The following is a 13,661-nucleotide window of genomic DNA, read 5'->3' on the forward strand; positions in this document are numbered from 1 at the left end:
ACCTTGGAAGATTTGCTGTGGACCTCAACAGGGTCAGGAATTTGCTCAGTATGTCTTCCATTTGTATGAAGGCTTAACATAAACTATCTTTTCACTCAAACAGTATTAAACACTGGAATTTTTTACAGCTGTTTGACCCAGTGGTAAATAGCACTGCCTCTGCATTTTCACCTGAACAGATTGAAAACTGTGGAGTACAGTATATTGACATTTTCCATGCAAGCACTCCCACAAACCATGTCCTCTTTTTGCATAATTCTGAAAAGCTGACTTCTGAAGAAGCTAATCTGGCGTTTATGCTTTATTGTACCCTTTGAGAGCCAAACCCTAGGACACACAGGTGATGCAGCCAGGCTACACAGGGCATCACTATATGAGAATTAGAGATGGAGGAACCTTCCCCTCTGTGCAGTGCAGCATGAAGTTAGCTCCACCACACTGATGCTACAGCCACTTCTTCAAACTAGTGCACTGCATGGTGGTGTGGGAAAGTGGCAGATGAGTTGATTTACTTACAGACCACTTGGACATGTCAGCTCTGCTTCCAGAGCCCCAGTCCTTGGTTGCAGAACTGAGACCTCAGAGTACCTGCTTAGGTCTCCACATTTTGGACTTTCCCTCTACCTTGCCAATCTCTCTTCCAGGAGTTCAACTACATTCAAGGCCAACTGATAAGAGCTCTTGCACTTTTTAAAAAAATGTGTCTGCTCAGCACTGCTATGGCCTCAGCGTGCTAAGGATGGCACCTGAAGATTCACACTGCTGGAGACAATCTAGAGAACAAAAAGAGTAATGCTCGTAAGTCATGGGAACATGACCATGACTGAAGGAATGGGCTTTCTTCACACAGGAGAGAAACCAGCTACAAGTACCTAGAAGGTTGCTGCAGGAGTAGAACTATCTGTTCATAATGTCCTTTGCAGAAAGGATAAGACGTAAAGGGCTTCAATTAATGAAAAAAAAAAAATTCAGATCAGGCTTTGGGGAAAACTTTCTAATAGTAGAGACAGTGAAGGTCTGGAGAAGATTGCCTGGGGATGTTACAAGAATTTCCATCTTTGATAGTTTTTAAGAATGGGTTCGACAAACAACTGTCACGAATAATACAGGTATATTTGATCTTGGTTTAGGCAGTGGGTGAGCCAGATGACTACTTGAAGTGCCTTCCAGCCCTACTTTTCTATCATTCGGTGATTTTAAAATATGGTCAGTAGACAAAAAGAAATAAATATCATTTAATGCACAAACAGAATCTATTTACTGAACACGATGTAATGTGATATTTCAGAATACGGGAAGCAAACCAGCCTGTTGTGTGTTTAGTGACAAAGACCAGTTGGTAATGGACAATTCACAATAAGTCACTTGGAAATTAAATAAAATATTCAGGACATCCATAGTTTGAAATGCTTTATATTTTACGAAGAAAACATTATAGAAAAAGAACAGAGTATCTGATATTCGGGGACTTGAGGTTGCCTTCTACAAAACCTACTCAGACAGTCTGTGTTTCTTGAGAACAGCTTTTGCTGTGAAATTGCATAGTTCCTGGTTCAAGCTTTAAAGTAAATTATCTGATATGAAGATACTACAATATTGATCTCTTACTAGAAAAAGAATTAATGTGATTAAAAATATACATTATCTCACACCATGTAGTCTACTATTTCTACACATACTAATCGTACGTATTTAAATACTTAAGAAAATAGCAACTATCAGTTAAAAAATGGACAAATGTATTAAAATCATTTTACTGATAAAACCACATACATAGTAGATCAAAACATCAGAAATAGCGTTCTGAAATTCATCCTTGGTTTCTCTTACTACAGTACTTATCTCCAAGCATGGGCAGGAATTCACAGTGCAGTGTGAAAGATAGATGGTAAACATATCAGGTACAGCATTATATAAGATGAAAAAAACAGAGACAAGTACAGGTAGGAGAGCATTAGAATGCAATGTCAGTAGCTAACATAAAGTGACTACACATGAAAACAACTCATGTTCAGTATTTTGCTTCTTACAGAAATGGAAATCTAATAACTAGTTCACTGAGAAAAAAACAGAGGACAGCACTTTTCAGCAATACTAGTGCTATCACTTTATGAGACTAAAATCAGTAGAAACTTTAAACAGTATTATGAAAATTTACTGAAAGTCCATTAAAAAAATGTACATACCATGACAGATTTCCTATAGTTGCTACATTTTGGAAAACCTTTCTGTGTAGGATATTTCAGGTTATCTGCTGTTACTACATGAATGGTGCTACATCATTCATTCTAAATGCACTTGGAAAATGAAGTTTTGTAAATGTTTGACATATTATGTCAGTTCTGGCCATGGAAGATCTCAAGGCTTGACAAGTGACATAATGCTAAGAGATGAATGTTGTGTGCCAAAAATTAGCAAGTGCTGTGTTCATCTTGAAGGAATGTAATACCTCCCCCACTAGCACTTTTTTTAACAAAAAAAAAAAGGCCTAAATATATCTTTTTACCCACATGAGTGCATAGAAATCAGGCATAGCAACCAAATTAACAATACCGGCAAGAACTCTTAAAATGTACCTGGATGTCCTCACTAAAGTATTTATACCCCAGCACAAAAGGCTAGATTCAAAATGAAACATATTTTAACATCAGTAGTACAAAGGTTAAAGTTAGCAGCCACTGCAAAGCTGTAATATTGTTACTTAAATTATTTGAACAGAACATAACCCAAAACCCATGGAAAATATCGGAAGGGCAAAATGTAGCTTGTGTAGTGTGTGTCTATTCCTATTAGCTGAATTGCCAATGCATAATATATATGGATATATTTAAAATACTATGATAGCTGAAGGGAATCTGGGAAGATGGTTAAAGTCTTAAGAAAGTGTTTGGTAAAGTAAGGGGGAACAGATTACCATGGAAAATATTTTGACAGAAAGGTTTTCCACCTTTTATTTCAAACTGTAAAAATAATTGAAAGCTCAAAAAAACCAGAACACACAACTGAAAACTCCAGAAAATTATACAGGGTATACTTTATTTATTAGAATAATATGGTGTTATTTGCATATGGCTTTTGCTGTTAGGGCAGCTACTGGAGTTTTTGAGGTTTTATCACTGAATGCAATGGTGATTGTAATTAAAGGAAAACCTGTAGAAAGAGAATAAAAATAAAATAAATTTCTTCTTCCCACTATTTGAGTTGCTCTTGTGAATTCAGAAGATTTTCAATTTTATGTACTTATACAGATAAGATAAAAAAAGCAGACCTAAAGATGGTGAGAAAGTAATTTTTCAATTAAATAAAAATCTTTCAAGAATTTCTAAATTAGTTCCATCTTTGGAAAAACTATTACTTTTAGAGGAAGAGGTTCTTACCCTGCAGAGGAACTTCTAATTTAAGATTAATCAGCTTTGGCACAGAATAGCAGACAGTCTGTTGGTTATATTGTTCCCATCAGAAGGGGTTCAATTTCAAAATCTGGCAGGACAGAAACATGAATGTCTGTTTATACATGACCATTAAATGTTCTAAGGATGGCATAATTGGCTGTAGTGCAGAGACAGGTACAGATGAATGTAAAGGTAGTCAAGTGGATTGTATACTATAGGAACTCTTCCCATGAGCATGTTAGAAAATTTGGGCAAACATGAGGTTGCATGTATCACAGAGAACATGTCCAGAGTCCAAAACATCAGAAACCGGTTCCAACCCTGTTTATATGAGGTACAGTTAAACTGTTAAATTTGCACTCGTCATTTGTTTAGGGAAATCAAAAAGTCACTTTGAGCTACGTCTCTCACCAAGTTGTCTGTCTCCTGAAAATTTCAAACAAGTACAAGGTATGTGGTGGTGTTAATAAAGAAGGTGAATTTTCTTTAACCCCCTGTAATCAGTGGCCTCTTTTGAGATCAGATTCTGCCTCTAGTTTTGATCAGAACTTTCATCTTGCTGCAAAACCTCCTACCAAAAGTCTCAGTTTTGTCAAAACCTGGTTAGAATCTGCCTTGTCAGAAAATGTCTGACTAGCACTAATGTTCATTTCTTAGGCTACATCAAAGGGAAGCTGTTAGTGTTGAATATTCCCATCATATTCCTCAGTGTCAGATGCTTAAAATTTGCCAAAATGTGATTTGAAATTTCTTATGCTCTACAGGCAAAAATGTATCTGAAGGAATTTTCCACTAAAACATTAGATATTTCCAAACAAATGGATTTTTTCATTAGCCTTTTTTATCTGTGTTTGTATGTAAAAATTTATAGATGATAAAACTAATGCTGATGTTTGATTTAATTTCAGTTTTCACAGATCCATCTCTTAAATGATTCCTTGAAGCTGATCATCTTTTTACGGTAAAGAACCTGAATGCTTACTATATTCTTAGATGTGATAGGAAGCTATAAGCACAGGAGGTTGAAAAGAGCTGCAAATGAGCCAGGCATCCTCATCCAAGCAAGAGTTATTCATTGGTCTTGGCATAGACTGCAGCAGCCTACGCACTGCTTTAATATATGCTAAATGGCTGTTGACCCACAGTGTCATTTGGCAGCTAGCATTGTGCATTCTGCCACAATCTTTTCTGTCTCCAACAACTCCTCTTTCTAGGGTGAGTTGACTAGTTTGTCCCTGTTGCCCGAAAGAGGGACAGGAGGCCTAAGAATCCATTCTCAGGAGTTTAAAGCATTATTTTAAATAGTAATTTTAAATATTAAAACTTATATTTTAATGCAAGAAGAAAAGATGTTTAACATGAATAATATTTAGGATAAGAAATGATTAATTGAAATAAATTATCCTTTTCAGCTCCATAAATTCAGTACAGTAGCCTGCAGTAAAAATAAGCTCTGAGTTGATTTGTAATGTATGGAAGCAATTAAGTGAATTTCTTCATGTAGTAGGTATCAAGAGAAGATTTTTTTCATTGTGTATGTAAATATATATATCAGAACTGGCAGATACTATCAAAAGTTTGCACAAAAGTGTAAGTTGCAGATGTGCTACTAAAGAGTATGAGCAGAAGTGGGATATGTTATTGTCCTGGTTTCGGCTGGGATAGAGTTAACTGTCTTCCTAGTAGCTGGTACAGTGCTATGTTTTGAGTTCAGTATGCCAAGAATGTTGATAACACTGATGTTTTCAGTTGTTGCTAAGTAGTGTTTAGACTAATGTCAAGGATTTTTCAGCTTCTCATGCCCAGCCAGCAAGGAGGCTGGAGGGGCACAAGAAGTTGGGAGGGGACACAGCCAGGGCAGCTGACCCAAACTGGCCAACAGGGTATTCCATACCATGTGACATCATGCCCAGTACATAAACTGGGGGGAGTGAGGGCAGGGGGAATCACCACTCAGGGACTAACTGGGCGTCAGTTGGCGAGTGGCGAGCAATTGCATTGTGCATCATTTGTATATTCCAATCCTTTTATTATTACTATTGCCATTTTATTAGTGTTATCATTATCATTATTAGTTTCTTCTTTTCTGTTCTATTAAACTGTTCTTATCTCAACCCATGACTTTTACTTTTTTTCCCCCAATTCTCTCACCTGTCCCACTGGGTGGCGGGGAGTGAGTGAGCGGCTGCATGGTGCTTAGTTGCTGGCTGGGGTTAAACCATGACAGCTATATAGTCCAGTTACAGAAGCACCTTGAAAGGCAATTCTCACGGTCCACATAGTGGTTCTTGCCTGCCTCGCTGCAGGAGAATTAACCAGCTTTTATCTTCACAGGTGTAAAATACAGTCTAACATTTTGTGTATCCTGGTCACAGATCTGGTCCAGGTAAACTTAAGATTGGGAATAATAAGGGATAAGAATATTTTATTTTCACTTGTTCTTTCATTTTCTTCCAAGTCATCTGTTTTTCTCCCAAAGTCCATCTGTAACTCAGATATTTAAATCCAAAACTCATAATAAATTAATCACCAACTGCAGAAGTAGATAACTGACTTCTATTGGTTAATATTGGCTAGGAAGATAATAGTAGCATTCTAAATTGAAAGAGATTGTAAATGCTTTATTAATATTTACTAAATGATTGCAAAATGTTGCTATGTACTTTAATAGCACTTCATAAAAGACATTATAAACTGTACTACCAAAGCATTTTCAAGAAATTTTTAAGGCCTTCTTAAGAAAAGTGAGTTAAAACAAGCAAGAGAAACTGTGACTGGTTCTGCAGACACTCCAGCATGTGACTACTCAAATGAACAGTCAATGGGTAAAGGTATGGACATGCATAAGCGTTTATAGGGAAAAGGAACCAAGCATAGTATAAACTTCCATTAAGACAATAAGGTGGGTTAAACGGTTTGGGAATTACTTCATTGCATCTATACAACTTTTTAGAAAGGAAACATTGTAAATGCAGTCTTGATATGAAACATAATTAGAATACTATATTTGTAATTCTTTAGCACATAGGCATTTAGTGTGCTGTTTGCCCTTAAGGATAATAAACCGTAACAGAATATGTAGCTACCGACATGAGATAATAATGACCTTGTGGCATCTAGGTACAACTTTTAACCTTGAATCCCAATGGTAAATGAGCTCATGATAACCACTCTGCCTGAAACCGCTTTGCTGCTCTTATAGCAATGTTACTCTAGGGCCAAAATGTCTTTTCTAGTGGAAAGATGAACTTGGCAAACTGAAATGTTAAATGATAATGTCAGCACTTTCATCTAGAGTTGTGTGGTCTGTGTTAATAATTTTGTTTACCAGCCAGTCTGAATTTTGCCTCTAGTCTAAACAATTTAATGATTTTATTCTCTCAACTTAATTCTGCACTAATTTTAAAACTAGCTTCAAAGGATACTCTCTGATTTTTGTGAAAGATAGTTTTAGTACAGTGGACCTTTTTTTTCATTTAACAGCCACTCAGATTAAGTCATCAATAAGATGCAGAAAAACTAAGGACATTAATAACCTGAAATTACCAAAAATAACAATGCTAACAACCAGTCATTAATGAGAATTACTAGTCTTGTTACTATAGAAACAGGACTGAAGCAAATAGAAATTATGTGTAATTTCTTATTCCCAAAAGTGACACATATTATGTCATTACCATAGTAATGATATTATTACCCCAAATGTGATAAAACATAAAAGCTACTTACTATGAGAGGACACCTCCACACCTGAAAAAGCTGACATGTAAATTCTGCTGTTGATCTTCACTGAAGCTCCACAAATAAATAACTGAAACCTAACTGACAAATTTACGAAGCAGTGGAGATGGTGGAGTCATCTCAGGACACTTGCCAATAGTTTGCCCTTTTTACTTATGGCAAACCCAAATTAAGCTGTCAACCACTGTAGATGATAAGAGGACAAAGGTAAAAGTCAGTCTAGTCTGCTGTCCTTTTTTGGTATGATCACTAGTAATTGTTGGCTCAGACTGGGAAACAAGACAAAACTTCACTCGCAAAAGGGTTGGCCATTGCCACTGCAGACAGGACTAGGCAAAAGGAACGTCTGTTTGCTTGTTTACTTTTCCTCTAGCTGTATTGGAAAGCCAAACTGAGCATTTCTGTAGGAATGAAAATATATGTGTTGGATGTGATGTATTAGATAAACATATAGGAAAAGATTTCTGAGAGTGGGAATAAAAAAGATTGCCATGACAAAAGAAACCACTGGAAACTTCTTTAGCAACCACAACTAGCCTTACTATTCTGCATCAGGTTCAATGTTTTCCTGGTTGGGATGAAGTACCTTGCAGGTCAAACATTTGAGGATCGTATCTTTTACTATCACTGCTATTACCTTTGTTGTCCTCTCTGTAATCACTTTTCCAGTGTCACGTGTAGGATAAAACCCCTTACATTAGGAAGCAGCAGTAGAGTCACCATGGCTAAGGTTTGATAAGGTTTGATAGTGATATGGCCTCCCACATTTAGAACAGGAAAGAAGAGTATTCATGCATATGTTGTCATTGAGTCATTCATTAGGTGCTGGTGACTTCAGGCAAGGGGTTATTCCATTATTAATTTTTATTAAGGATTTTTCATTGCTCTAGGACATGACACACTTCTATTGCAATAAAAATTAAAGTTAAACTTTATGATGTCTCACTGTCGAAATTGTAAAGAAGGAATCACAGAGAACCGGACAGTTATCATTCCTAGTTTCTGCTTCTCCTCATCACCACTTGTTAATCACCCCTATTTTTCTTAAAGGAAGAACAGTTTGTAATGCGAAGGTGACTGAACACTGGCACAGATGATGGGTTGTGTAGTGTCCATCCTTGGAGATATTCAAAAGATGTCTGGACATAGTCCTGGGAAACCTGCTCTAGGTGACAATGCTCGAGCAGGAAAGGGTTGGACCAGATCACCTCCAGAGGTCCCTTGTGACCTTAACCATTGTCGTTCTGTGATGTTTGAGATTTCTAGAAAACCTGGGATAGTAGTTGGTTAACTACCTAGATTTGCCTTTTGAGGTGTCTCAAAACATTGTAGTAACTCACATCTTTTATTGATTCAAGTTGGAAGCTATTATTATTACTCTGGTAAATCAGGCTGATCATGAATTTATGAACTCATGTTTTGGCACAGAGTGCTGAAGAGGCCCTTGCCCAGAAACTGAGTTGCTTGAGGGTAAGGGCATGAAGGTAAGCAAGCCTCCAGAGCTGCTTGAAGGTAAAGGTATGTAAGCATTTTATGTCTTTTTAAAAACTGTCAAAAGTTGTGTGAAAGCACATTTGCAAGGGCCAATAACAAGGAATAAATAGAACATCAATAGAACATCATAACTGATGAATTCCTGAAGATATTTTAACAGTGCCCAAATGAGTTTACAGTGTCATTGCTTCTGCTGACATGGTAGACCTGTTACAAGAAGGGAGAGAAAGCCAGGTCTCATTCTTGTTTTCCATTGCAAGTTTGCTTGTTGTATCCATACTACTTAAGAAAATCTGCACTAAAAATCCCTAATATGCTTAGAGAAATGATATGCAATACAATTCCAAATGAAGATTCTGTTTATGATGACAGAGAACAATTACACAAAGCATCCAGGTGTTTTCTGTTACAATTTTCTGTCTTAAAATTGCCAGACGATTTAAATGCAACTACACATAGCTCTTTTTTTATATGCCTCTATTTGAAGTGAAAAATACTCACCTTCTACTTTTACCAAATGCAACAAATGTTTATTTAGCAAATGCATAGTCTTGTACCTTTGGCGCAGAACATTGCTCAGTTTCTAAGGCAATGCAGATGATTACCTATAAACTTTACATACACAGAAGTGTGCTTTCCTCAAGCTGTGTGCTTAAAATTCATGCAAGACAGCTTTTGCTTGCAGAGCTGTGTTGATCTATCTTGTGGTTTGATGTGCTACCAAAACTGCAAATCATCTTCAGTGATAGCTCTGCCCCTGAAAAGCAAAGGAGTAGAATGAATGAGAAAAATGTTGATTTTGCTCAGAGCACTGTAAGGGAAGGAGCCAACAATCCAGGCCTCGAACAAGCAATCGGTATTTAGAACTCACTGTGCATCGTTGAGTTACAAAAACAAGAAGAGGCATGATGAGTATGTAAGCATGAACAGAACTTGGATAAAAGCCCTAATGACTGACAACAAGCGTTATTTTAATGATAATGCTCCAGCTCTGGTGTACGTTGCATGAAGATATGTGCATGCAATATTCTTTTGTCACCATTCTTGGACATAGTGGCTAGCTAATAGTTAATGAAGCAGCAATTCATGTCTAATGGCACAGCCAGTTGGTTATTCCTTTGAATAAAAATTTGAGTTTGATTGACTCAGATCCACTGTTTGCAACCTCATAAAACCACAGTCATGAGCAATAATTGATTTACCTCTCCAGTTGGCAATACTGTATATTGAGAAACAGTGAAGTGAATAAGTGCCTCTGATGTACAGCTCACAAACTGAATTAAGGCCATTACCTCTATTTATGAATCACAGGATTTAATAATTCCCTTTTTCAGTGGAAGAAATCTTGAGGAGACACCACTGAAATTGCAAGAAACACCCAGAATACCTGGGGTTTCTTCTAACCTGGGTATTTCACTAGCCAGCTACATCTTTTGGGACACATCTGAAACCTTTTGATTTTCCTGGTCATGTGGAACAGGGTCTGTTTAAAACCATGTTCTAATATTTTACTCTTGTTGAGACTTTTCTAAAAGACTGTCATTATACGTGTATGTAAATCAGCTGACTTCTTGCCTGATATTTTAGATAATTTACTACCTTTTGAAGCTTTTAAAGATTAATTTAACTAGCAGCTTCTGCTTTCATCAAATAGATGGATTTAAGCATGAATAACACTGCCATCTACATCAGTATCTTGCTGATACCAAGACACAGTAGCAAATGAACCAAGAAGGCTCACCTGTATGCAAGATACAGCTGAAGGCATGTAAATACTTGGGTTTGATTGATAAATCAATCATCCACAGCCCGATTCTATAGCTCAGAGAGGGCCAGTTTACTCATCTTTTATGGGCATGTGCTTTTCTGCTCTACTAAGATATTTAATGCAGAGTGTGAGCATATTTCCTCCTTGGGGCAGAATATACAGTAGACACAATAAAGTAAGCAGTAGCAGCCCAGAAGAAACAAGAAGAGTACGTGTTAAAAAGGTGTGGCTATATTAGTCTTATCCATGTATGTCGGTCTTGCAAAAATATTACAAAATTTTAACAATGCAATGCACAAAATTGACTTGCTCACCACAGTTTTGAATGAAGAACAGAAACATAATGTCATTGTGCTTATCAAAGAAAAAACAAACCAACAGCCCTTTCTGGGGAGAATGCCTTTTACATCTTCTGCATCTTCAAGATTTTCAAGTCAGTGCTACAATTACTGAGATTGCAGAGTCTATTATCCTGGTGTTAGGAAACACCAGTTGTACAGCTGCACACTGAATGTGAATTATATTCCATGGTGTAATGCATTATTATGCAGGCTTTAATTATAGGATAATTGACTGGTCTTTTCCACAAAATACTGACCTCATTTACTTTGATTCTAAATATTTGCAAAACTGGCTTTGACATAATCATGGAATATCTGTGGTACTTTGAAGTGTATGACCTGAAGAAGGACTTGCATGACTGAAAACATTTACAATCTCTGGCTGTTGTATTTGGGCTAATGCATTATTATACCTTTTTTTACAAACCTGCTCCTGCCTATACCCTTAGAAGTTGTTGGTAACAAAGAAACCCCCTCTTGCTGGAATAATTGTCTTATCTTTGGTATATGAAGCATCTTCTGTGTTTGCTTAGTGTTTCATGCTAATCCCAATACTCCAGTTTATGACTGAGGCGTACAGGCACTGTGTTAAACAAGCAGTACTTTTAAATTTCAGTTTCATATTTGTCTTGTAGATAAATTCAGCCACTTCATTATATTTTTTTAAACTGATGCTTTCCTTCAGGCTCCTGATATAGTACAGTTTTAAGAATTTAATTTTTATTTTTTAGGTTCTCTTTTCAAATTGAAGAACTGATTCCTTTCCTCTTTCGAACATGTAAACCAGAATTCTGAGTTTCAGGAGTCTCAGTCACACGAAATGTCATTAAAAGAAAATAAAACTAAGAATCCAGTTCTGGATGTGACAATATTTAAAACATCCTTTATACTATTAAGTAATGAAAGCTGTTGAACAAAAAATTAGTTTCATCTGTATCTGTACAGATTTTCAAAGTGAAAAATTTTCCTTGTATATTGATTTCAGACTATAAGAGACATGCCTATATACTTTAAAGATTTGTTGCTAGGTTTTTGAGTTCTTGAATTTTCTTCTCTTTGCTGGTTTTGGTTGGGTTAAATATTTCTTTGCTGCAAATATAATATTTTTACATTGCTGAGTAGATCAAAATATATCTTATCTATAATAATAGTCCTTAAGTCAGAAATATTAAAAGTTTTTTCATATTGGTAGTCGGCATTGAGTTACCCTTAAAATGTCTTCCTTTTATTAAAGACACAAACCCCACCCTAATCTAGAAGAAGATTAGACAACTAGCCAGATTAAGTTTTTTTTTTTTAAAGTTGGCACTCAGGATGACAAGTAGGCTTGGAGGGAAAGGAGATTAAACAAATCCTGTTCCTTACATGGAGTCAGGAAAGCAAGTAATCACAGTGACATTAATAAAAAGTCATGTTTGAAATATAGTTGAAGGAGCATATAGCATAGACTGGCTGCTCTTAAAAAGCAAAGCAAAGTAAAGCACTTACTTGAAAGCTGGGTGGAATCTCTACAGTTACACTCCACTTTGAGTATATTGAAATTTCCTTCCAGGTTTATTGGAAACAGAACATTTATCTAAGTAATATCTGTTCACACAAAACTTCGTATTATAAGAGTGTCAAAAGCCTAGATGGATTTTTGGGTCACAGCTAGAAAGAGATTGACTCCAGAAACTTTCCCATATTCCAGAAACTTTCCCATATTCCTCTGACCATTATGTTTCATCTCATTGTCACATTCTTTGCTTCTCTTTTTTCTCTTTTAGAAAAACTTTGAAAACTTTACTTTTTCTTAATTAGAGCAGGATCAGGGCTCCTCAGCAGAAGAGACAGTGGAAATCTGCTTTATCTGAGGATGAGGACAAAATGGTTTGCGTCATACTCATTCTTGGAATCAGAAAATTCAAAATTGCTGTAGCAAAAGAGAGGTTCGCAGGTGCTTAGGAGCGAGGACCAAGAATCAGCAAAGGTGTTTGGGGGGAAAGTAAAGTGAAGATAGAATGGATAATAGGTCTTGGAAGGTCAGGAAGGTTTTGGAGGGCTGTTGGAAATGAGGGAGAGATGGAAAGACCACATGCTTCATGCATCAGTCTGTGCCTACCTTCCTTCCAATCCCGATAGCCCTTCCCTGTGCAAACTCCCGTGTGCCCAAAGAGGAGGGAGCGAGTGACACAGAAGAAGTGGGAGGAAGGAGACCTGGGCAAGGGAGGAGAATGCCTGGATGAGCCTGGTCCAGGCCTGGTGAGGCACAAGAGCAGGCTGGGTTCTGACAATGGTACAAGATGTTTTCACCACCAGTGCTTCCTTTAGCAAGACCTATCACCTTATCCACTCCTGCTGTTCCCTTGCGAGGCTGTCTCTGTCCAGTTTTTGAGAAATAAAGTGGGTGTGAACTGTTTGGCGGTGCACACTACTCAAGCACTGTCAAAGTGGTCATCAGGGCTATGAGCACCTGTTAGCAGAATTGGTTTGCTATACCAAGAGGCCAGGAGACTGTTTATTTTGCATAGATCTAAAATTAGCCCTAACCCTAGAGCAGAAAAGGGAAGCAAAAAAAAAAATCTAAAAAAAATTATCAGGTTCAGAAGAGAGTTTCCTGATTGGCTCTTTTAAACTATGATGTGACAACTCAGCAGATCCTAAGCTTTTCAAAAACTTTAACCACTAAAGAACGTGTCCATATGGCCAGTGATCTAAACTGTTTAAATGGTTATGGCTGTAGCAGATCTCTACAAATGTATTACTCAGTGGAAAGCTACGTATATAGGAGCACTCTGTCTAATCATTTTCACAAGAACTATTTTTTTAACCTGTTGAAGAGCACATGCATGCAGATTAATAGAACTCAGGGACAGAGCTGATGAATGAGCATTTTTTCTGCAAAATAAAATGCATACAAATATGACCTTATTGCTCTGGTGGGGG

Source organism: Aquila chrysaetos, chromosome 2 (genome assembly GCF_900496995.4).
Source record: "Aquila chrysaetos chrysaetos chromosome 2, bAquChr1.4, whole genome shotgun sequence".
Classification (NCBI taxonomy): domain Eukaryota; kingdom Metazoa; phylum Chordata; class Aves; order Accipitriformes; family Accipitridae; genus Aquila; species Aquila chrysaetos.